This window comes from Numida meleagris, chromosome 9 (assembly GCF_002078875.1).
Source record: "Numida meleagris isolate 19003 breed g44 Domestic line chromosome 9, NumMel1.0, whole genome shotgun sequence".
In the NCBI taxonomy this organism is placed as follows: Eukaryota; Metazoa; Chordata; class Aves; order Galliformes; family Numididae; genus Numida; species Numida meleagris.
The window spans coordinates 6456961-6479140 of NC_034417.1; the positions used below are offsets into that span (position 1 = coordinate 6456961).

General features: G+C 39.3%; 1 long non-coding RNA gene across 2 annotated transcripts in view; it reads left to right on the forward strand.

Annotated features, from left to right (window-relative positions):
- The window catches only part of LOC110403629, a 59251-nt gene continuing 42587 nt past the window's right edge, over positions 5517 to 22180 (forward strand). For both annotated transcript variants that reach the window (XR_002441763.1, XR_002441762.1), the window contains exon 1: positions 5517 to 5656. This is a non-coding gene — a long non-coding RNA (uncharacterized LOC110403629). The remainder of the gene's footprint in view (positions 5657 to 22180) is intronic.

Here is a 22180-nt window from a genome sequence, read left to right on the forward strand (position 1 = left end):
ATACACATTTTACTGTGTAAATCAACTTCTCAAGTATCTTTCAGGAATATTTATTTAGAGTTAAATGTCAGACTTCAATTCTTGCACACACGTATATATACATATAGGCATTGAACATATGACTTTAAAGGCTTGAGGATTTGAATATTATATTTTTAGTACTGTTTTATTCTGTACTTCAGTGTAAATTTCTACCAGGAAAGCAATTCTGTTTTTGGAAGTCCATAATGTCTTCTGAGACAGAACAACAACATCCAATATAACATTAAAAGAATTTTAATGCCTTGATCAAGTATTGTAAGTACTAAGCAAAGGAGTAGATTCCTGATGCTAAGACTGAATATTTTTTACAGTGAGGGAAATACCAGGGTCCTGTCATCCACTGGCGGAAAAACCTCACTAACCCCAAGTATATCCACCATGGCTCCAGTACTAGGACTCCCTCCCTCTGCCTTGGTGAGGTCACATTTGGAATACTGTGTCCACTTCTGGGCTCCTCAGTTCAAAAAAGACAGGGATCTCCTAGGTGGAGTCCAGCGGAGGGCCACAAAGATGATAAAGGGCCTGGAGCATCTCCCTTGTGAGGAAAGGCTGAGTAACCTTGGTCTGTTCAGTCTGGGGAAAAGAAGACTCGGGTGGGGGATCTGATAATAATAATAATCGAATATCCAAATATCTAAAGGGAGCTGGGAGGCAAATGGATAAGGCCAAGTTCTTCTCCATGGTGTATAGCGATAGGACAAGGAGTAATGGCCTAAAACTTGAACATAGGAATTTCTGTACTAACGTGTGGAAGAACTTCTTTACAGCAAGGGTGACAGAGCACTGGAACAGGCTGCCCAGAGAGGTTGTGGAGTCTCCTTGTAGGGAGATATGCAAGACACAGCTGGACACCCACCTGTGAAACCTATAGTAGGGCACCTGCTTTAGTAGGGGGGTTGGACTTGATCTCTTGAGGTCCCTTCCAACCCCTGCAATTCTGTGATTCTGTGACTCTGCAGCATTTCATTTCATCTTGAGCACTTCAACCATTATTCAGATACAGGCCAGGTTGTAGTCACAGGATGAATCTATCATGTAAACTGCAGTTCACTGATCCTCCCAAATCTTCCAAGTGTTAAAATGCATTTTCTGGTCTTGAAGGCTGAGAGTTACTTAAAAGCTCTGAGACATGATTTAATTGGAAAGTCATCACCAATGTATTGTGACTTTGGAAATTTTGTTCCTTCTAGTGTTGAATTTTGCATGTTTATTTTCCAAACACTAAGAATGTGTCTCTGATTCTGACCATGACCATAGCACTATCGCTGACAATGGAGAAATGAAACATTTAGTTTTCAGTCATTTTTTTGTCTTTATGGATCTGACTTATCCAAATACTTCAATTATGCAGCTATTTCTAGAAATTTCAGTTAAATTATTTCCTTAAGAGTAGATACATGCTTAAAAACTGTTGGTTTATGATTTCTAAGTAAAGGTCCATTTATGAGTTACAGATTCTGCTTTCAGGTACTCTAGTGTAATTCAAACTTGTTTTACCATGGCAGATGGACTTGTATTCACAATGCTCACAGTAGAGGTTGTCACAGATTTTGACCTAATACTGAGAGGATCCTCTTCATCTCTCACAGTCAGCCACTTTGCACAATGTTGTCATAATGCTGTTGTAGCTGGTAGAGGACAAATTTTCCTAGCATGGAGTGATTCTGTGCTGGTGCACAATCACTGGTGCAAGGGACTGTAACTTTCTGCTATTGTAGCTTGTTTGTAAATAGCAAAAGGAAAGATGAGTCTAACCTGCTCTCTAGACAGGTGGTTTAAAGATTCAGGCCAGCTACAGAAGATGATCAAGGACTGTTGCTAGGCATTAAAAAAAAAATTTATTAACCATATCATGGTAGTGGGTAGTGTAGCTTTTTGCTTTTTTCTGTCGCTGCTACTCTCTGCTATTGAAAACCATTTCTCTCTTTCATTGCTCATCTTTATCTATAGTTGTCTCTCTTATTTTTTACGTCCTCCCTGGCAAGAAGGACTCCAAGCTCTCCTGAGTACGAGATTTTCAAGCCACTCACTGTAGCACTGTTTACAAGTTAAAGGAATTCACTTATAAAAATATTGTATGATGTCCTGTGCAGCATCAGGCAAAGCTGGCAAATAGTATCCCCAAGGCAGGTGTGTTTAATGCCAAGATGAGTATTGTTTACAGACGGCAAAGAAAAAAGAAAGGAAAAGTAACCTTTTGGTTTCTCAAGCTGTTTTTTTCTGAACTTTTCTGCTGCCTGTTAAGAGATGTCTTCAAACAGTTCCACAACATTCAGCTTAAAAACATAAACAGTAACAGTTTTAAATATGATGCTAGGAACTAGGTGTCCTGGTTTCTTTCTGTCTCCCAGTTTTCCATTAGTTCACAGATGATTAACTCAACTTTCTATTCATTCAGATGTCCCATTGCAAAGGAGAGTTTAATAGTATTTATTTTTCTGGAGTGTGGTGAAGCTGAATGAATCCTCTGTAAATGGCAATGTATTTTCTGGAGAAAAGGTGCTCTATAAGTCAAAGCAATAGTTCTGCATCTAATTGAATACTTCAATCTAACAGATGGGAACAAGGCTTAAGAAAAACATTGAACATTTTTCTCTTGCATATTTCTGCTATTTTTGTATCTCAGAACTCACTTTAAAATGAATGCCTGTTAAACGTACATAAATGTTAACAGAATACATTTTCCCACACACAGTTATATATTCCCACATCAGAAACTTTAAAGTTAGTGATTTTAGACCACACACATTACCAGAGCAGACTATAAATGCAGAGAGGCAAACAGCCATGCCATGCTTTGTTTGACTGTAGCTCATCTTCGCTCCTTTGCAGTGAGTGGGGCATTGCTTTTTCCTGCCACCTACCTACATCTATTGGCATCCTGCACATTCAACAAGGAAGACATTTTCTTTCTGGTGAAAACAGTTGTTGACTTTCTTTTGCAGTCTGGTGGGCTTATCAGCTTTCTTTGGTTTTGTGTAAATATTGATTGTTGGCTGTGAAGGGTGAGGTCTGCTGCGGCTCCATTTGCAGGAGAAGGACACCCACAGTGTCCCCATCACCTGCTGAAGTAGATAACTTGTGGCTTTTTGTTGCTACAACCAATACCAAATCCAAGTTGCTTTGCAAAGGGTCCCTGCACCTGCTCTGATTACTGATCTTGCTTGGGTTCGTGTCTCTGCTCTGGTCTTTATTGCAATTACAGTCTGCTTTCTTTTTTTTTTTTCCCTCCAAGTGTCGATCTGTTGAATTATCAAGCTGACCAATCAGTTTATGGTAATCAGAATAGTAAGTAATCAGAGTAAGCAGTCTGAAATACATTTAATTTGGAGAAAAAGAAGAGATCTGCATACAAAGGGCTCATCCACGCTATGCCAACATTTCTAAGCCTATGATTGCTGTGGCACCATACCTCCATGGCTGCTTGTTCCTTCATTCTGCATGGTGGCGTGAAGCCTAGAGCAGCCACCGCTGGCCTGCATTGCCCTCCCACCACCTTTGAGAGCAGCACAGAACTAAGTATCTAGCCTTTTCTTCCCAGTATTTTACTAACTTACCTCAAGCAGGGCTCAGTGCCCTGCTTGCTATGCCTTCCTTTCTTTTCTCTGTTCTAATTATAAATTCAAAGTTAATATATATATATTATTTCCAGGTTCCATTTAGCATCTTGTACCAAAACTTCCTGCAGAGAAAGAGATCAGACTATTGGATAGAAACCTTTCTTCTCGCATTCCCTCCCAGATGGTCCAATCTGCTCTACATTTTATGCCTGACAGGTAGTTGATTTGGCAGTACAAGAACACACATTTAAAAATGCAAATTCTGGATCAGTCTCAGGTAAGCACCTCAGCTATCACAGAGGTATAGAATCATTAAGGTTTGAACATACCTCTAACATCATCTAGGGCAACTGTCCACCTTTGCAAATGTCTCACCACTCTTTCTGAGAAGAAATTCTTCCTAATATCGAATCGGAACTTCCCCTGGTGCAATTTAAGGCCATCACCTCTCATCCTATCACTGTTACCTGGGAGAAGAGGCTGACCCCCATCTCACCACAACCTCCTTTCAGGGAGTTGTAGAGAGCAATAAGGTCTCCCGTGAGCCTTCTCCTCTCCAGACTGAACAATTCCAGTTCCTTCAGCTACTTCTCATGAGACTTGTGTTCCAGACTCTTCACAGCTTTGTTGCCCTTCTCTGAACACAGTCCAGGGCCTCAGTGTCTTTCTTGCAGTGAGGGGCCCAAAACTAAGCAAAGTACTTGAGGTGCAACCTCACCAGAGCTGAGTACAAGGGGAAGATCACCTCCCTACTCCTGCTGGCAAAACTATTTCTGATGCAAGCCAGGATGCTGTCGGCCTTCTTGTCCACCTGGGCACACTGCTGACTCATGTTCAGCTGAGCACTGACCTGCACCCGCAGATCCTTTTCCTCCATGCAGCTTTCTAGCCACTCTGCCTCCAGCCTGTAGCACTGACTGCATAGGGTTGTTGTGACCAAAGCGTAAGACCTGACATTTGATCTTGTTGAACTTCATCCTGCTGGCTGCAGACCATTGATTGAACATGTCCAGGTCCCACTGTAGGACCTCCCTACCCTCAGACAGATTGACACTGTCCCCCCAACTTGGTGTTGTCTGCAAACTTACTGAGGGTGCACTCAATTCCCTCATCCAAATAATCAATTAAGATATTAAACAGAATGGGCCCCAGTACCGACCCCTTGTGAACACTGCTCGTGACCGGTAGTCAGCTGGATTTAACTCCATTCACCACCACTCTCTGGGCCTGGCCCTCCAGCCAGTTCTTTACCCAGCAAAGAGTGTACCTGTCCAAGCCATGGGGTGCCAATTTCTCCAGGAGAATACTGTAGGAAACAGTGTCAAAGGCTTTACTGTAGTCCAGGTAGATTGTGTCAACAGCCTTTCCCTCATCCACCAAACAAGACACCTGGTCATAGAAGATTAGGTTGGTCAGCAACAGTACCCTAAATTAAGAAAGACAGACGTATACTATTCTCTTGTCACCACAATGGATACGGAAAATATATCAGTGTTTTTTTTTTATTACTTCAATTCAACAATGTTTTGTTGTCCTGCAGTGCTATGGGAACCACAGCCAGTGCCCTAGGAAATGCAATGCAGTGTCTCCCTGTAGACTCCTGCAAAATGCAGCCTTTTCTCCTTTTCCACAGGCTAACCAGAGGGGCACACTTCAGAGAATTTTTGTCTACTCAGAAATGTAAAGGTATTTAAATGCACCTCATCTAGTGTTAAGGTAAATCTCTGCAATCAGATATCTGTCTGCAGCAGCTGGGGCTCTGTAGCCCTGCCCATGGCTGCAGCTGGAGTGCCCTGCAGAATTAGCTGTGCCTACACAGGTGTGCCTTTGTGAACTAACAACACCACCTGGCTCTAGGGAGGTGTTCCCCAAACAGGTCAGGTGCTTCAAGAGAGGCAATTTGGCCACTGAACGTGTGGGAGCTTGGGGGGAAACCTTGTTTTCTTCAATCTCTGGATAAGAGTATAGAACAGCATAAGGGAGCTGCAGGATCTGGTATTCACAGAGAATTCCTGTATATTCATGGTTTAGTCTTCTGCAAGCGTTAGTTTCAGGTAAGAGCTTTATGGATTAGAGGGAAATATATTGAATTCATTCATATCTATTTACTGTTGTGAAATTTCTGATGATGGCCTTGCTTGTTGTTTAGCCTAGGAAGGCAACTTTGATTGAGTCTTGTAGTATTGGCAATTTTATGTCATAAACTGTATTCAGATTAGCTGAAAAGATGACTAAGAGTCTTCTATGTGTTTTTTTGTGGCGTCTCTCTAAGGATACAGTTCAGAAGCTTGCTTTATAGCTTATTATTGATGAAAATATTTTTGTACTCATTCACGGTGGATCTGAATTTACTGTTAATGGACTTTCACCTCATCTGAAAACAAGGGCAGTGGCAGTCAAAAAACTGGAGAAAAATTGCACTAAACAAAACACTGAAAAACTTTAGCAGTGCGTTGGATAAATGCTTTACACTGTATTCTTGTTAGGTCAGACTTCATACTCTAAACCATTCTACTTCTATGTATTTCTAAAATATCCCGGAATTGCATGCTTATGTTTCGTGTAATGAACTAAGGGAAGCTTCATCATGAAAAGTGCAGTAAGAACGCATACTATGTTGTGGTTCTGTGCTACTGGTGCATTACAGATGTATATTTCCTTATAGGTACTGTTATTTCATTTTAATACAGAAGGCTTAATAAAGATGCATTTCTGCTCAGTGACAAAAATGTGAGATCTGAAACATAATAAAAACTCTATTTGTAACTATTTTTTCTCTTTATATGAGTACTGGACCATTTGGGGACTTTTTTTCTTTTCTTAGAAAAAGAGGTTACTGTGTTCTAATAATTATAATAACATGAATTCTGAAAAAAAAAGTATTTTCTGCTCTGTTTTCTTTAGATTAGTGAAACTACGAAAGTTATCAAAATTCAAATGTAAGTTTTAAAATGCAAAAAAAGCACACTGAATTCCACTTTTTGTGTGATGTGACAGTCTCCAAATGGCACCAAATTCCTCAGAATACTACTCGGTTTTGCCTGCCCATTCTGTATAGTATTTATGAAGAGATAAGTTAACACAAAGACTCAAATGAGTAATTTACTGAAACTTTAAGGCTGAACATTGAGTGGAAGTTTAATGTTGCATTTTTCCACTGCTCTTTGCTGCAGGAATAAGAAATTCAAATCAAGAAATCAGGCTGACATTATGATCATATACCAATGTAAATTTTGAGATGGATATAGAACTTCTCCATAATTCTTGTTAATGCAAAAACAGAAGCCTGTGAAATCTATTAGAGGTGTCCCTAGGGATTCCAGTGAGATGATCATAACTTTTGTTATGAATTACTCTTAGAAAATTTCACAGTAGCAAGAATCCTGAATGCTTAAAGACATATTGCAACTTTATGAATAGTTCTTAAATGTTCAGACTAGCATACCCTAGGTCTGGTTTTCAAAGCTTCCAAGTATTCCCAATTTTAATAGAGTTCTGATTCCTTTTTTCTAAAAGTGAGAAATTTCAAAATAAGAGGGGTAATAAATATGGCAATAGGATAATTTCCAGGTGAATCATTCTTCAAGGGAGGACTAAGCATTCTGTCTAAACCTAAGCCTTTGCATGTAGTTTTGCTTTCCCCTTAGAATTAGGCAGAGTTGGTCCTTCTACAGGTGTTGTTTCCAGTTTTTTTTTTTTAATTTACCTTTAGTTCCTTTATACCAGTTTTCACTTTTTAAAGGCTTTGTTTCATGCATTGTAATACTTACTACCTTTAAGAGAAACAAAATACATAATGAAATTAAGTTCTTACTTGGAATTACAGGATATATGTATGTCACATTTTAGTTCTCAGTACAAAAACATCTAGGCTCTATCACTGACAGATCTCTACTGCTGTTGTCCTTAGAGAGCTATTAGGGCTGATATAGAGCGTATTGCATGTAGCCAGTCTTCATTAGGAATTTTGACAGCTTAAGGATGGCATGCAGTATTTGATTTGTTTTCTTACGTTTTGAGCCACACGTCTGTCTATTTGGCTGATATATTGTCAGGGGAGCATTACTGGAGCTGTCTGGATTACATGGAGATAGTTTCATTTTATAAAACAAAACAGAAAGCAAAAGGAATTGCTTTTGGGAGAACACGATCCCATTACTTAGAAGAAAACATTACCTGATGTTAAATTAAGCACTTGCCAAAACAAATACAGCAGAATATGACAACAAAGAATTTAGATAATAACTTGAAAATAAGGATTTAGACAATGCTTCCTCATTCATTCGGTGCATGTGATTAGCTAACTCAGCTGCAATTTCACATTGAGCACTTAGCTGTGTAGCGATAGCAACTAGTAATGGATTACAGGGCCCAGTTACTGTGGTCATGATAACAGCTGACATTGTTTAATGTTGGCAGTGTCCTAATGTACCATCTAAGGAAAGTATAATTGTAAAATGGGCATGTATACTTTATTTCTGAAAGAAAGGGTTTCCCTACAAGGCTGTTTGGTTTTGTTGGTGCCTGTGAATAGGACTGCTGCTCTTAAGGGAATAGTTTTTGGATTTTTAATCTGGCAAAGTGGGTGCAAGGAAGGAAGCCCACTGAGAATCTGACTTTAATGAGTTGACATTGTATCACAGGGAATGAACTCAACAGGCAATTGGAGACTGAAAAGGTATCCAGCCAGATGCAGCAGTACCTCAGTGCTTACTGGTTCTGGGCTGGTGGCACCTCTGGGGCAGGCCCTGAAGGTGCAGCTCACAGCATGGGTGATCCCTGACTGTCTAAGCTAGTCAGTTGTGTGGAGCTTCACTTGCCTCCTTTTCAAGCAGCAGCAAATGCCATTAAGATCCTTTCCTGGAACAGAGGGACTCTTAAGGAAAAGAATTATCTGTCCCAGAAGAACATGAATAAAATTCCTTAAAAATGTGGGCAGCCAAAGGAGGAACTACTGCAATATATGTAGTCCATAAATACATTAGAAGTGTATGAGCTGCTGTGGTTAGTATGATGACTTCTGGGAAATAACTTTCATTCTCCAATTTCTTTGAAGATCTGTTGTACTGTTTGAGTGACGGAAACTCAGATCTATAGGAAATGGAAAATTTCAGAAGGGAGTAGTTTCATTTTCCCTGGGCAAGCACTCTGGTCACCTGAAGAAATTCTCCTCCTCCTCCTCCTCTAGTGACAGCAAATTGGATGGCCTTTTAAAAATTCCTCACATAATATTTCTGTAGTGCAATTATAAGGAAATTCTCATGGTGAACTTTCTTGATTACTATGGTGTAACAATATTAAGTTTAGGCAACATAAGCATTCTATCTTTTAACTTCAACTGGTAATTTTAAACCAAAAAAGCTCCCTTTGACAACACTTCTTGATCTTTGTTCAGTCAACCTTTGAGGAAACAGAATGTGTTTGTTTTCTTTATAAATCAGGATCAGACTTAAACACATGGGGTAATTTGCACATTGAATTTGAAGTTAAGATTAGGTATACAAAGGATGTTACAAGGAACTCTGGTAAAATTAAAAAAAAAAAATCAGTACAAAGCTGAAGTTTGTACTGATCTGCTGTTCTGGCAGATCAAAGGTATGCTAATGTGATCTAGGGTTACTTTAATATTTTTCAGCCTCTCATTGCCTCAGTACATGTTTTAAGCACGTGTATCACTCACTTTTATTATAAAATAACTGAAAAAACCTTCTGTTTTGTATTGCCCTCCTGTGCTAGAAAGTCACTGAGATTTTAAGTTTTCCCTTGCTTACTCCAGATTCTTTACGTTTGATTAAAGAAATATCTTGGTCGTATCTCATAGCATGCAGTACTTCCTTAATAAACAGATTGCTTTAAGGAAGAATATTTTTCACCTGGCTCATGAAATCGTATCCTAGTTATTTCCTTGGTCTTCTCTGTTTGATATGTATAGGAGGTTGGCTACATATTAATAACCACTGCACAGCATGATGGAAAGCTTTGAAAAGGGATTTTGTCTTTACAGATAAATGTGTAGAGTCTCTGCAGTCTTCCTGAAAAATGTATTGTGCAGCTTTTTATTCTGTGTGCAGGAAGAGGTGTGTATATAGTCTAAATATAATTATGGGGCAGGGTGTAAATGTTAGGCTCTGTGAACTCCATGACTAAGACCAGACCTATCAATTATGTCAGTGGGAGATTACTGCCAAGATCAAATGTAGATTATAGGCCTGGCTGTCTTCAGCCATGCAGCTTTGCTGGTGCAGCAGTCTTGATGTGCTACCCTAGCAAAGAGCATCTTACTAATGTGGATGCAGCATGTTCCAGTCCCAGACAAGATTGGTAGTTTAAAACAAATTAAAGCTTTTCAGTGTACAAAGTACAATATAATTACTCCATTTTCTTCTTTTTTTCTGTAATAGAGCGTGAGTTTTGTAACTGAGGGAAGGTAAGTTATTGACTGTAGAAGAATTGTGTGCAACGTGTTTGTTACACAAAAAAAAGTAGAAAATACTGATCAAAAAAGGCTGAGACAAACCAGTCAGAGACATGTTGGCAGCAAAGGGACCAGCTCATCCATCATTCAAATGGAATGGGAAACTTAGGTCCCTGTAATTTGTGGGCATTTTAAACGCTTGCATATTTTTACTCAAGTCTGAATGCTGTTAATTTTAGTCTCCTGGCCAAAATCCAAATGGAGTAATTATTCTGCTTACTCTTTTACTCTCCTGAATTACAGCAACGGCTTCATTGGGAACAAATGCATTCATAATTTGCTGACCTGAACTGTTCTCATATTGCTATGCACTATTAACTGTTGCTGTGTTTCAAACTATGGCGGGCTGCATTTCTGTGGTGGATCAAATGACATCCGGGCACAGTATGCACAACTTTTCCTTTGTTTAAAAGTCCTTTAGGACAAAAGATCCTGTGTATATATAAAAGTTATCATAAAAATCATTTTAGACCCCAAATATGCAAGAGCTAAAATGTGTTCTCTGAACAGGGGAAACTCTTGGCATTCACCAGTGCAGCTGGAAGAAGGAAAGGGACTATTTGGGGACAGAGTGCATGCCCACGGTTTGGGAAGCTGGTGGCCACTGATTGTCATGAAAAGGTGCTTTCACTGAGATGCATTGCAAAATTGCAGAGCAACATGGGAAGCAAAAGGACAGTGGAGATTTTCTACAAACAGAAGGCTCAGTGCTTTGGGGATACCTGTTCCTGTAAAATGAGGCTAGCTAACAGAATTCATCTTCCTCCAGAAGTAAAGGAGGAAACAAACAAACAAACAAAAAATTGAGAAAGCTGCTAAAATTTTTCAGAGATTGGATAGTGTCTTAAGGTTCTATATTTTCTTCTGATCATGATTCAGCTTCTATATGAAAGATCCATACCCTGCCTGGAAGGTGAGGGAAAGTCTGAAGCAGTGTAAGATACGGCCAAGAAACTTGTACAGGCTTTGTTCTGCTCTGTTCAGCTATAGGATCGTTCTTGGTTTCCAGTGCTCTGGTCATAGTATAGCACCTGAACTACTTCACTGCAGTGTTTTTTAAACTTACATGCTCAACCACACAGCTGTTTGTTTGGACTGTTCTATTTTTCATACACACTGAAAGGAAAAAGTGATTTTATGTCAACCTGTTCAAACTGTGAGAGAGCTATATGACAAAGAAAAAAAAAGCATTCTTTATAATTTGCAGAATGCTTACAGTGGCAGGAAGGAAAAGATTTTCACCCGAAGGCCTTGCTATCATTAGCTTTTGTCTCTGTGTTGAGAGTAGAAGCACTGCCTGATCTTACCATGTAGGCTGAAAGCAGTAATTGTGCTGGAGAGTTTTCTTTCTGTATTTTGAGTTCAGCAAGTACAAAGCAGGGCTGGGCTCCTGTTCAGTTAAGTGTAAGTTACTCTTTCCTCCTTCACTGTGTAGCAGAGCTACAGTCAGGAAAAAATGAAGGTTTTTTTCCTCAGCACTGAAACTACTACAACATATTTTTTAAATGCCTACAAGTCAGTTCAGTACTTAGCAAAACCGAGAATACAGGACTTTTTCCAGAGAGCTGCTGAGGTCCTGATCCATTGGTGTAGTCCAATGGTACACAGTCCATGTTACTGTAGAGCTCCCGACCACCTCAGAGCAAGTGGTTGTACTATGTCTGTGGTGAGCAGTACCACTAATTTGTGCAGGATATAAAATAGAGACTGTCTGGGTGCAAATGTTTAGCAACAGTAATGCTGTGGTGGTGTGAGTTCTCCAGTTTCTTTGTAGCTCAGTAAGTAGATCTGCCATCTCTAGGCTGCAGGTAATGGTTTGAGCAGTGTAGCCTTCTGGCTGTGCATTTGTAAAGCATAGCACAAACCTGTTGGGGAAGTATAGTATTTAGAGATGAGCTAATATATAATACTTTAAAATCCATACATGTGCTTTGGAATAAAAGGGCTATTGTCTGTGCTGGTGTTCTTGCAGAACTTGGATATGGCTATTCCTCAACTGTCAGTTGCCATGTGACTGATAGGAAGTTCTAAAGGCCACAGTTTTCTTTGCCTAATAGTGAAGCATTTATACCACAAATGTTCAGTTCATTAGCTGTTATCTGAAATTACTGCTGGGTTTTTATATATTGCTGTGATCTATTATTCATGCCACTAAGATGTAGTTGTGCTCTCTTGTTTTTCTTTTTTTCCCTCTTATGAAACTGTACTGAAAGTATAGGGTTCTTAACAAACAGGAAAATATCCTTTTCCTCCAAAATATCAAATTACATAATCACTGGGAAAAAAAATAAATCACACCTACTGTGCATCTTACCAGTCAGAGAGACTGCTGGTCGCTGTGGGTTGTCTCCTAATCCCTACCAGACCAAAAAATGCATTTGGAGAAATCAAAGTCGCTTTAAATTCTGCTGTGAGTAAGATGGGTTCATTTTTCAGCAGGATTTCTTTATTATGAATAACTTGATTGGCTTTATTTAATTGTTAGTCATAGCATGGACCAATAGTATCATGCTTCCTACAGGCTCTGAATATTTTTGAAACTTTTTGCACTGTTAGATGATTAGTTTTCTTTTTTTAACCTCTATTTTAGTCAATCCTGCCAAGTATCTGATCCATTGATGGCAGAATGATGTTAAATATTTAAAATTACAAAACATCTTTAGGGTGGTGCCTTAACAGCATTTACCTCTCTCTCATTTTTGGACATTCTTACTTTGCATATCGTGGAAAGATCTTTAAAAGAAAACATAGAAATCTGTTAGTAAAAGGAAAATGTAAGAACAGTGAGTACATTACTAGCAATTTCAACACAGTTAGAGATCTCATTTTGATTTTCATAAGAATATAGGCATTTAAGTCACTTAGGAAAATTAGCAAACCCTGAAATATATTGACCTGAGGATGAGTCAGTTTTTTTTGACTTGAAGGACTGGATCTGGAAGTTAAAACTAGCAGCAGATTCCTAAATCTCTTGCATGAACCAACTAGTGTCTTCACAAACTTTCTTAGTCACATGTGACAAGGAATCTTATGCCAATGTTGAATCTTCATTCTAATCACTCTGCAAAACAAGCTGTTCAGTAAACTGACTAGTCTGTGCAGAATTCAGACCACCATGAATTTCTCATTATAAAAACAAAAAGAAGTGCTTACCCAGCTTCTCCTTACTTGTTCCACTTTGACATAAGTGTTTTTTATAAGATGAAAATTGAAATAAGACGTTAGTGAGGAGTACCTCCTTAAGAAGAGCGAATAGATATGACAAGCTAACATTTCTCAGTCTTATGTCCTCTTCAACAGAAGGCACAACTCTCATATTTGAGAGGCTGGTTTTGCAAAATTGGCATGTTCTTAGAAAATGTTTCTAAATAAGATAATTGTATACTGCATTTGTGTGCCAAAACACACATCCACTATGCATCCAGCATGGGATCTCAGAACTGGCCCTTTCTTCTTTTTTTTTTTTTTAAACTGTGAAAACACAGGCCTCTATTTTGAGCTAAATGCTATTCTCTCTGTAAGACAACCATAACATTTGTGTACCCAAACTTGGCAGAACCAGTTTTCTCAAGTTATAGCAAACTACCAGGGGCAGAAGACAGAAAAGATTTAGGCCCAGATCTTGGCCATTTATAAGTTGAAGGCTGATCTGTTTTTCCCTTAAGAGAGTGGTATTTTGCCTGTAACAGACAGCTACTTTGAAGCTGATTTTGAGGCAAAGTACAGGAATTGTGTGAGAGAGATCAGATTTCCTGTTGATTTCCTGTTATGACCAAGGATGCATTAGCTGGTGTGCAAATAAAAATGTGCACGGTAGTCTTCTATGTACTGGAGCTACAGCAAAACAGGTCCATGTAATAAGATAGGAATTTGGAAGGAAACAGAAATAAAAATGAAGCCCTAATGTGGGATTTAATTGATTAGATTCAGGGGCACATACAAAACCACTACTCAATAAAATACTTGTATGGTATACAGAAACAGCTGGAGTGTGCTTTGGTGCCTTAGCATCAGTTGTGACTGAGAATATTGTAAGTCTAGTTTGCTGGATTTCATGAAGAAATACTTTGAAAGACATGATTTTGTGGAACCTAGTCAACCCAATCTTAAGACAGAAAGGTTCTACCATGTTAATTTATTTGCTTTCTTCAAGGATGAATTATCACAGCTGTGGCTGACATGAATGATATGTGGGATGCAATACAGAGTATTCTGGAAAAGAAGAATGTGATTCTTTGCATTAGTGAGAATTGAACAGCAGGAGTAAAAGCATGAAATGGATAAAAATTCATCTTTGAACAGGATACAGAATGTGATGATTAAAAAATGGGATATTTCCTAAAGGGTCTGAGAGACCTCTTTTTGCCTGTCACCCCATCAAACTATGGGATGGCAATATCAGTTTGAAAATTATCAGTTGCTTATAGATATAAAACTGAAGACAAAGAACTTCCAGAATAGTGCAAATGTATCCTATGCGATTTACCTTTTTAATGTGACAGTGGAGTTAAATGATCAGTGAAGTCCAGTGCATGTGAACTTACATGAATGCTCCCAAGTTTGCATGAATACATACTGCATGTGTTAAGGGCATGTTCACAGTAAAAATGAACTAGGAGTTTTTAAGAATTCCAGTTGCTTTCATCTTGGAAGAAAACGCTTGAACCATATTGAGAGTTTGAAAGGAAAAAGGGCTTAGCTGAGTGTTACTGAAGAATATGTTTCCTATTGTAGGGAAATAATAGCAAAATGACACTTGGCTAAACAACGATGTTGCCCTTGTTTGCCTTCCCAGGGGATTTTGCTTTTTGGTTTATGTGAGGGAATCCATGGATGTTTAACCACAGTTCTGGAGACTTTGCTCCAGCACAAAATGTTCACCTCTCCAAATTGCAGGCCTGGCATATCAGTTTGTACATCTCTTACATTTTCACCTCCATTAAGAACCCAATCACTTTATATTTGCGGAGCAGAGTGTGCTGAAGTCTCGGTCCCTGAAGCACTTTAGCACTACAACTCTAGCAGAGTGAGCATTTGCTGCAAGTGAGAAGGAAATAATAAGTGAGGAGGGAGAAAAGACAGGAAAAACAAATGCGAGCCGCTCTTCTAAGCAGGCACAGTTCTACCTCTCCAGATAATGGGACAAGGCAGGAAACTCAGGTTTGTGATTAAATTCATATCCATGGATTTTACTCCCCCCTGCACTGCCCTCGTGTGGCCTTAGTTTCAGATCAGAAGCCCAAAAAATGACACTACAGGTATTGGAGCAGGGTGAAGCTAGTGGAATCAGATTTTGGACCCAATTCAGATGCTTAATTCAGGATGTTTTAACTAATCCTACTTTTCTGGACTAAAATATCCCACTGAAAATGAGAATCTGTTATCTGAACTGAACAGTAAGTCTGATCCTCACCCCCTGAACTCTGAGAGCAGGCCATGAGGGCTTCTCAGTGCCAATTTCTTGCCCTGATTTAGCGTGTGGATTTATGTCTTCTGGCTGCTCTTGTGTGAAATGAGTTGGTGGCTCCTGTTCTGTGCATAGGAGATAGTTGTTTATTTCACTGAAATCAGTAGCTCCAAGCAAATAGCATGACTGGCACAATCAGATCTCTGTGAAACACTGAGCAGAGAGGTGAGAACTCTGTGGGTATTGAAGTGCTCCACTTTCAGCTGGGACTCCTGCATTATGGCAAAGTTAAAAATTCTCCCAACTACGGACGGTGCTGAATGCTTCACTGACCTGTGGAAGAGTTTTGGTCTCTAACATTCAGCTCCATGCATGGCTCTAAAGTTTCAAGAAGCATAAAGAAAATTCCATGCTACTGGCAGGAGCAAAGTGTTTTTAGTATTGCCCATCAGTCACTGTAGGGTGTTTTTTTTTGTGCCCACCCCTCAGTCTATGTCTGCCACTTAGAGCTTACTGTGGTTGTGCACTGTGTTGCAGGATATTTCCCTCTTTTTAAAAGACAGAATTACCTGATTCTCAAAGTCACCTCTCCTTCCTGCCTTGTGCTCTTTGCTGTATTGTACCAGACTTCTGCCAGTGTTACAGTGAATTGTGCCCTTTAAATATTTCTACGTCAGTGATTTGCTGGGCAGAGTCTTATTTTAACTGCCAGCTTAACTAATACAAAAATGCAGCACAGAGAGGGCAGTCAGCCAGAGCTCTGGGTTCTCTTCCTGGCATGGCCATGGTCACGCTGTTTTGCTGTCCGTCACATGGGAATTGCAATACTAAAATTCCCCTGTAGAATGCTTATATAGCTACAATATGCTATATAAGAATTAACTGTTACTACTGTAGATTTTGCAAGCCAAATGTTGAACTTTCCATGCAGTGATGGATGATCACATTACTATAAGCATATCTGGAGAAATAACTTAAGAAGTGGCCAGTGGAAGGCTGTTCTCCCACCATCAAAATGTAACAGGAGGGAACAGATCTTGGCGACAGCAGGTCAGAGCAGCTATTTCACACTGTTGGGAGTTCATATGCGTGTGATCTGAAGTAAAACCTTAAGAGAACCAATAGATAAAAGAAATGAGTCTGTGAAACTGAAATAGGATGAGGCCAGCCAGGTCGCATGACCTTGGATGCTTTCTTGAATCCTTTCCTGCATGTCCATGAGTGTCCTCTTCCTTCAGACAGTCTTCTGTTTGTCCAAACACAAATAACAGATATCTACTTTTAGTCTACAGGAGCAACAAAAAAAGCAGAAAGAACAAATGTAACGTTTTCATGGAAAACTGGAGTCTAATCTTTAACAGGCTGTAGCAACTCAGAACAAAAAGGCTAATGCCTCCATGAAGCGGCAGGGTTCTTACAGCTTTACAGGAGGTAAAAGGCACAGTGATTTTGTGGCAACATACCCCGTGTTCTGGCTTCCAGATTCTAATTAAGGAAAGGCAAAAGGTGCTGGTAGAATTTCTTTAGAATTTAGTAATGAAATGTGAAAGAAAAACCCTTTTAGCTATTAGTCATGATTTCTCAGCAGCGCAGCCATTATGGAATAAAATACTACCCAACGTGCCCCAATTGTCAGTCTGTAGGGCTTAATTAATCACTAAGGAAACATTTTTACAGTCAAAAATGAAGCTACAATTATTTGAAGGTGATCTGATAATGACTGCTTTGTGGAGAGAAGGTAGGATTTTGACATTTCTCTTCTAGAAGACTTGCAACCTGCAAAGAATATGATTTGCAAATAACAATGATATGTACTTTCCAAATGTACTGGGGGAAAAAGACATCTGAAATGCATGGCTGTGAAAACAGATTTTGCAGCTTTGCATTTTTTTTGTTCTGATTTCCTGCAATTTTTTTTATTTCCTATGTTCACAGCAGTGCTTCCCATTGTTGGCCCCAGCCTTATTTTCCATTAGTGCTCTCAGATGTTCTTCATTGTCTCCTATGTTAACTCAAATGCAGATGACCATAGGTGCTTCTAATGCGCTTGTTCAGCTTAACAATCAACTGGACACACAGGCATATAGAGAGAGCTGGCAGCCAAGTATCTGCCCTGCTCAGTGAATGAAAGTATATGGACTGATTCATGAACTATTGCAGAGATAAAGTATGCAATGAATAAGTTATCACTGTAGAAGGTACAACTCATTCATCACTTGTGGAAATAATCTAGTGGCAGGATGATGAAGAGACTGCCGTGATGTTACCTAGACTTTGTAGATACTTGTGAATTCTTTGTGCTTTAAGTGGTAGCTTCTTAGGGGGATGCATATAAATGTTTATGTACCTTTACTCCATAGAGATGGCCACTGTTCTCACTCCTCTCCTTCCTCCCACAAGCCACCATCAATAAAAATGTTCAGTTCTAATGAAACAACTCAACTACTATGTATGAATTTTAGATGGCACCTTAGATACGCTACCAAATTACATCTGTTGACCCGCTGTGCATATTAATGTTGTGATAAAGCCCATCTGCAGTGCATCTGAACACTATTTTTGCTGTAACTCTGACAACAAAATTTTGACCACAGTGAAGCTCTGTTTAACTCTTAACAATCATGGGCTTTGTTATCTACTTGGACTGGATTGTGCCTAAATTTTTGGAGGGCTTAAATTAAAGGTCAGAATGGAAATGAGAATTTAAGAAGAAAAGTGCAAAGAAAAATTAGTATTTTTATTTATAACAGAAGACATTTAACTATGTGTTCAGTAAGGGAAGAAACCAATTTTAAATACAGCTTTCCACGTTATTTTAAACTTGGATCATACTTCTCTAGCCCATCCCCTACTTCTAAAGGAATGTAAATTGCTGCATCGCATTTGGACTCTGCAAGGGAAAGCTCTTCTTATTCTGTCTCAGTCCTACAGAAAATTAACAAAGTAAGAGATGAAATCACTTTTCATCTGTGATGAAACACTTTTCCTGTCCCCCCAGAGCAGACTTTGTTGTGGGCTGGGGTTTAGTGAACGCAAACATGAGCTTTTGCAAACCCCCTCTGCACGAGCCACATGTTGAGCTTACAGGACAGAAAAGGTCTCCAGACACTTCTGTCTTCTGGACTATGGGCCAAATTTTGCTTCATTTGCCTGGTTACTGTCAGAAACAGCTCAGTTATAACGGCACAAATTGGATAAACCCTACTCGCCTCGATGGGATAACTGAATTTGGCCCGTTGGTTTAGAATTGCCTTATTAAAACAGTCAGTCTTCTGTCTGCCAGCAATAATTTATATTTAAAAAGAAGAAAAAACCCTCACATATGTCAGGATGTGCTCTGGATGGTGCTGTAACAGGATGGAATATCAGATTTAATTTTGTTTTGTACTACAATACTGGCAACATATGTGTGGCAGTACTGGGGAAAAAAGCTTCCTCCTCATTATTCTCAGTGTGTTCGGCAGCACACCAGGGCATGTGGGCAAGGAGACTCTTGGAACCATGACAGGGCTGGAGAAAATTGCCTGAAATCAGGTGTTAAAAAGAACACAGTATGCTTTCCCGGTTTTAGTTTGAAGAAGGAAGTTCAGGTGTTTTGGTTTTTTTCTCCAAAAAGCAGGAAGATAAATTAGAAAGATTTGCATTTTATGCGAGCAGTTCCACACATCTCCAATTAACAGAAAAAAGCATCAAAATAATGATGCATCTGCTTAGTCCTATTCTCATTAAGCATACATCTGAAGTGGAACCAATGCCATTTATGAATAATTTAATTAAAATAATGACAAGTATTATTTTTGTAGCACACAAAACTATAAACATTAATAAGGTTGAGAATCCTGAAATGCAATCTTAATTACTAGAAACTAGAATAATCAGCTGAACTGAGGCAGACAATGCAATTAACTTTTTAGAAAGTAGTCTACATCTGCTAGGTTGGGACTAATGTACTAAGAGTTTGCAGTCATTACTTAGAAGTGCATGATGTTCTGGAATAAACCATACAAGTAGCTTAAGATTTCTTCATTCTAAATATTCCATAGTCCTTGAAATTTCTCTTCGTGTTTTATGTTTGTTGTCTGCCAGCCCCGGGGCTTAGTACTAATCTCTGTGCCAGCTTTCCTTCGTAGTCATGGCTAAGCTGTCATCCAGTGAAAGTGCAGGCTAAAGAGGATACCTCTGCATCATCACGGGCATTCGTGTTATGTTATCCCTCTCCTATCAAGACCTATTATATAGGTCTGTCTTGTAATGGGTTAAGTTTCTTGCATCTTGCACCCTCCTACGAGGCCGATGCAGGTCTTCCCTGGTGTGGCAGTTACAAACGTTCTGATTTCCAGCTCCTTTTCACTGGAAACGTTTTCTAGCTTCACCCCAAATGTATTTAAGGAAAAGAAACATAATCTTCATACTTCCTCGACAAGCAAGGAAGCTCTTAAAGCATCTTCTTGTAAGAGGGACTCACTCCTTCCTTTATTAGTATTCCTGTTTTGATATCAGCTTTTGTTAATACTGGTCCCAAAACTATGTAACGCTTTCTGTTTGGCTGTGAAGGAGAACCATTTTCCAATTAGGTCACGCTCAGCAATGGTGAACTTTTAGTCCAAGCTCAAAGCCAAAGGCATCAAAAAGCTGAATTATCAGCTTCAGGATAAAATACACGGAGCTTTTAAGCCATGCACACTGTGCTTGACAGCATCTTTGTTACTTGCAGCAGGCCAAAATTACACCGTCTGCTCTGCAAATGGCACAGCTTTTTTTTTTTTTCCTCAGTGTGTTCATTTCTTTGCTTTTCATTCTCCACTGCATCATTTCTGACTCATCATATGAACCGAGCAAGAGAAAGATAGGAACTGGTAGCTCAGGCTTTATGTTTTTCATTCAAAGTCACCACACAATCGCAATCAGACAGCTTTGCCCGCACACTCCGAGGGCCCAGCAGTTCCAGTTCTAATATTCTCTCTCTTGCAAGAGGAACAAAACAAAGCAAAAGTGATTTTTCAGAGCTAAAATTCTTGTCCCAAACTGCAAATGCACTAGTCAGATTTAGATGGCATTTACGCTTTCTGAATAAAGAGAGTGATTTAACTTTTGTTTTTTTCTTCAATTTGCTGCTGCGTTTTGAGAGCTCCAATTTGAATATGGAATAATAATCACTATTAATTTAGATAAAATATTCATCAGTACCACCAGTTCACTTAAACAAGAAAACGAGTAAAAATGAGAATGAAATAGTGGTGTGCGTGAACGAATAAAACCCAGGCTCGAAAAATAACCTGAGTGAAGCGACACCTAGTGGCCACAGGGCGCTATGGCTGAAACCGCGGCAGGAGCTGGTGGGAGAGCAAGGCTGTACGGCCTTGAACCTGGGTTCACAGGGGGAGAAGAGCTACGGGATACAACCAAGATAAGCTGTTGTTGTTCACCATTGCTTCAAAGTCATCAGTCAATAGTTCCCACTTTCCAAGAAATTCACTATGATTTGTTATATGAGCATTCAAATAGCCAGCTTGTGGGTCAGGATGTGCTGATTTGTATTATCAACCACACTACAACAAAATGCATGAGAGAGGTATGGATGGATGTTGTTTTTTTTTTTTTGTGGACATCTTTAGCATTTTGTGCACTTCCTCAGCCTTGGCTATGCAGTCTCCCTTTCATCCTGCGTTCTTTTGAATCAGATACATAAATATCTACAAGAAAAAAGGTACTTTGACCACAACATCTGTTCTTTGCATCTAAACCAGTTTTGGGTTGAGGAGTTGCAGTGATGTAGCTGTGTTTGCCCCTAAGCACTGGCACTTAAGAAAGCACCCTGGGTCAGTGCTTCTTGTGATATTTGATGTTATTTGTCAGTTCAAACGAATACAGGTACAGCAATAAATGTAAATGCTACGTAATTTTGAAAGGGGAACCTGAACATAACTTAAAAACAGATGCTAGCTGGCGCTTGTCTCCTAGAGCATAGTGCGTCTTTTGAATGCAGGCCAAATCATGTTCTAACATGAGAAGTGGGTCCCAAGGCAGTCAGTGAAATATTAAAATTGACTTCATTGGGCAAGGACTTCTGATTTCCCTATTTTAATTCCAAATTCAATTTTGCCTAGCTCTGTGATTCTGTCTACTCTTGGATTTACTTTTCCTGCGAAGTAGGAACAAAACGTGGAAAAAGAACATTTTAAGATGGGTTTCTGGCACTGCTTTATTGGATCTGCTCTTGCAAATTGTTTTGCCATTTTCAGATGGAAAATGCTACTAATTGATTACTATTGTCATGCTTTTTATAAAGGGTTTTCTAGTGACAGGTAATTGAACTGATCATGCACAGGAGATGGAGAAGCTTGTATGCTGCTCTGGTGAAAGGGGAAGAAAATGAAGACATATTGTTATAGCTGTTTCTTCTTTCTTTATTAGAAGTGATGGGTTTGGAAAACTTTAGGGGGGAGATTTTTTTTATTCCACCATTGTCCCATGTGCACAAATGGTATTTGTTAGCCAATGCATCTCACATTTTAAAGATGACACCTGTGCTGTGTAGTTGTCTTTCTAAACCAGCATAGCCAGACATCTTTCTCCATAAGTTTACTGAAATTGGCAGCATGCAGGACTGATAGCAAGTAAGATGCCGCATGCCAGTACAATTGAGGTATCCTATGCTTCAGGCAGTGACTATTGCTAAGGTCCAGTTTACATGAG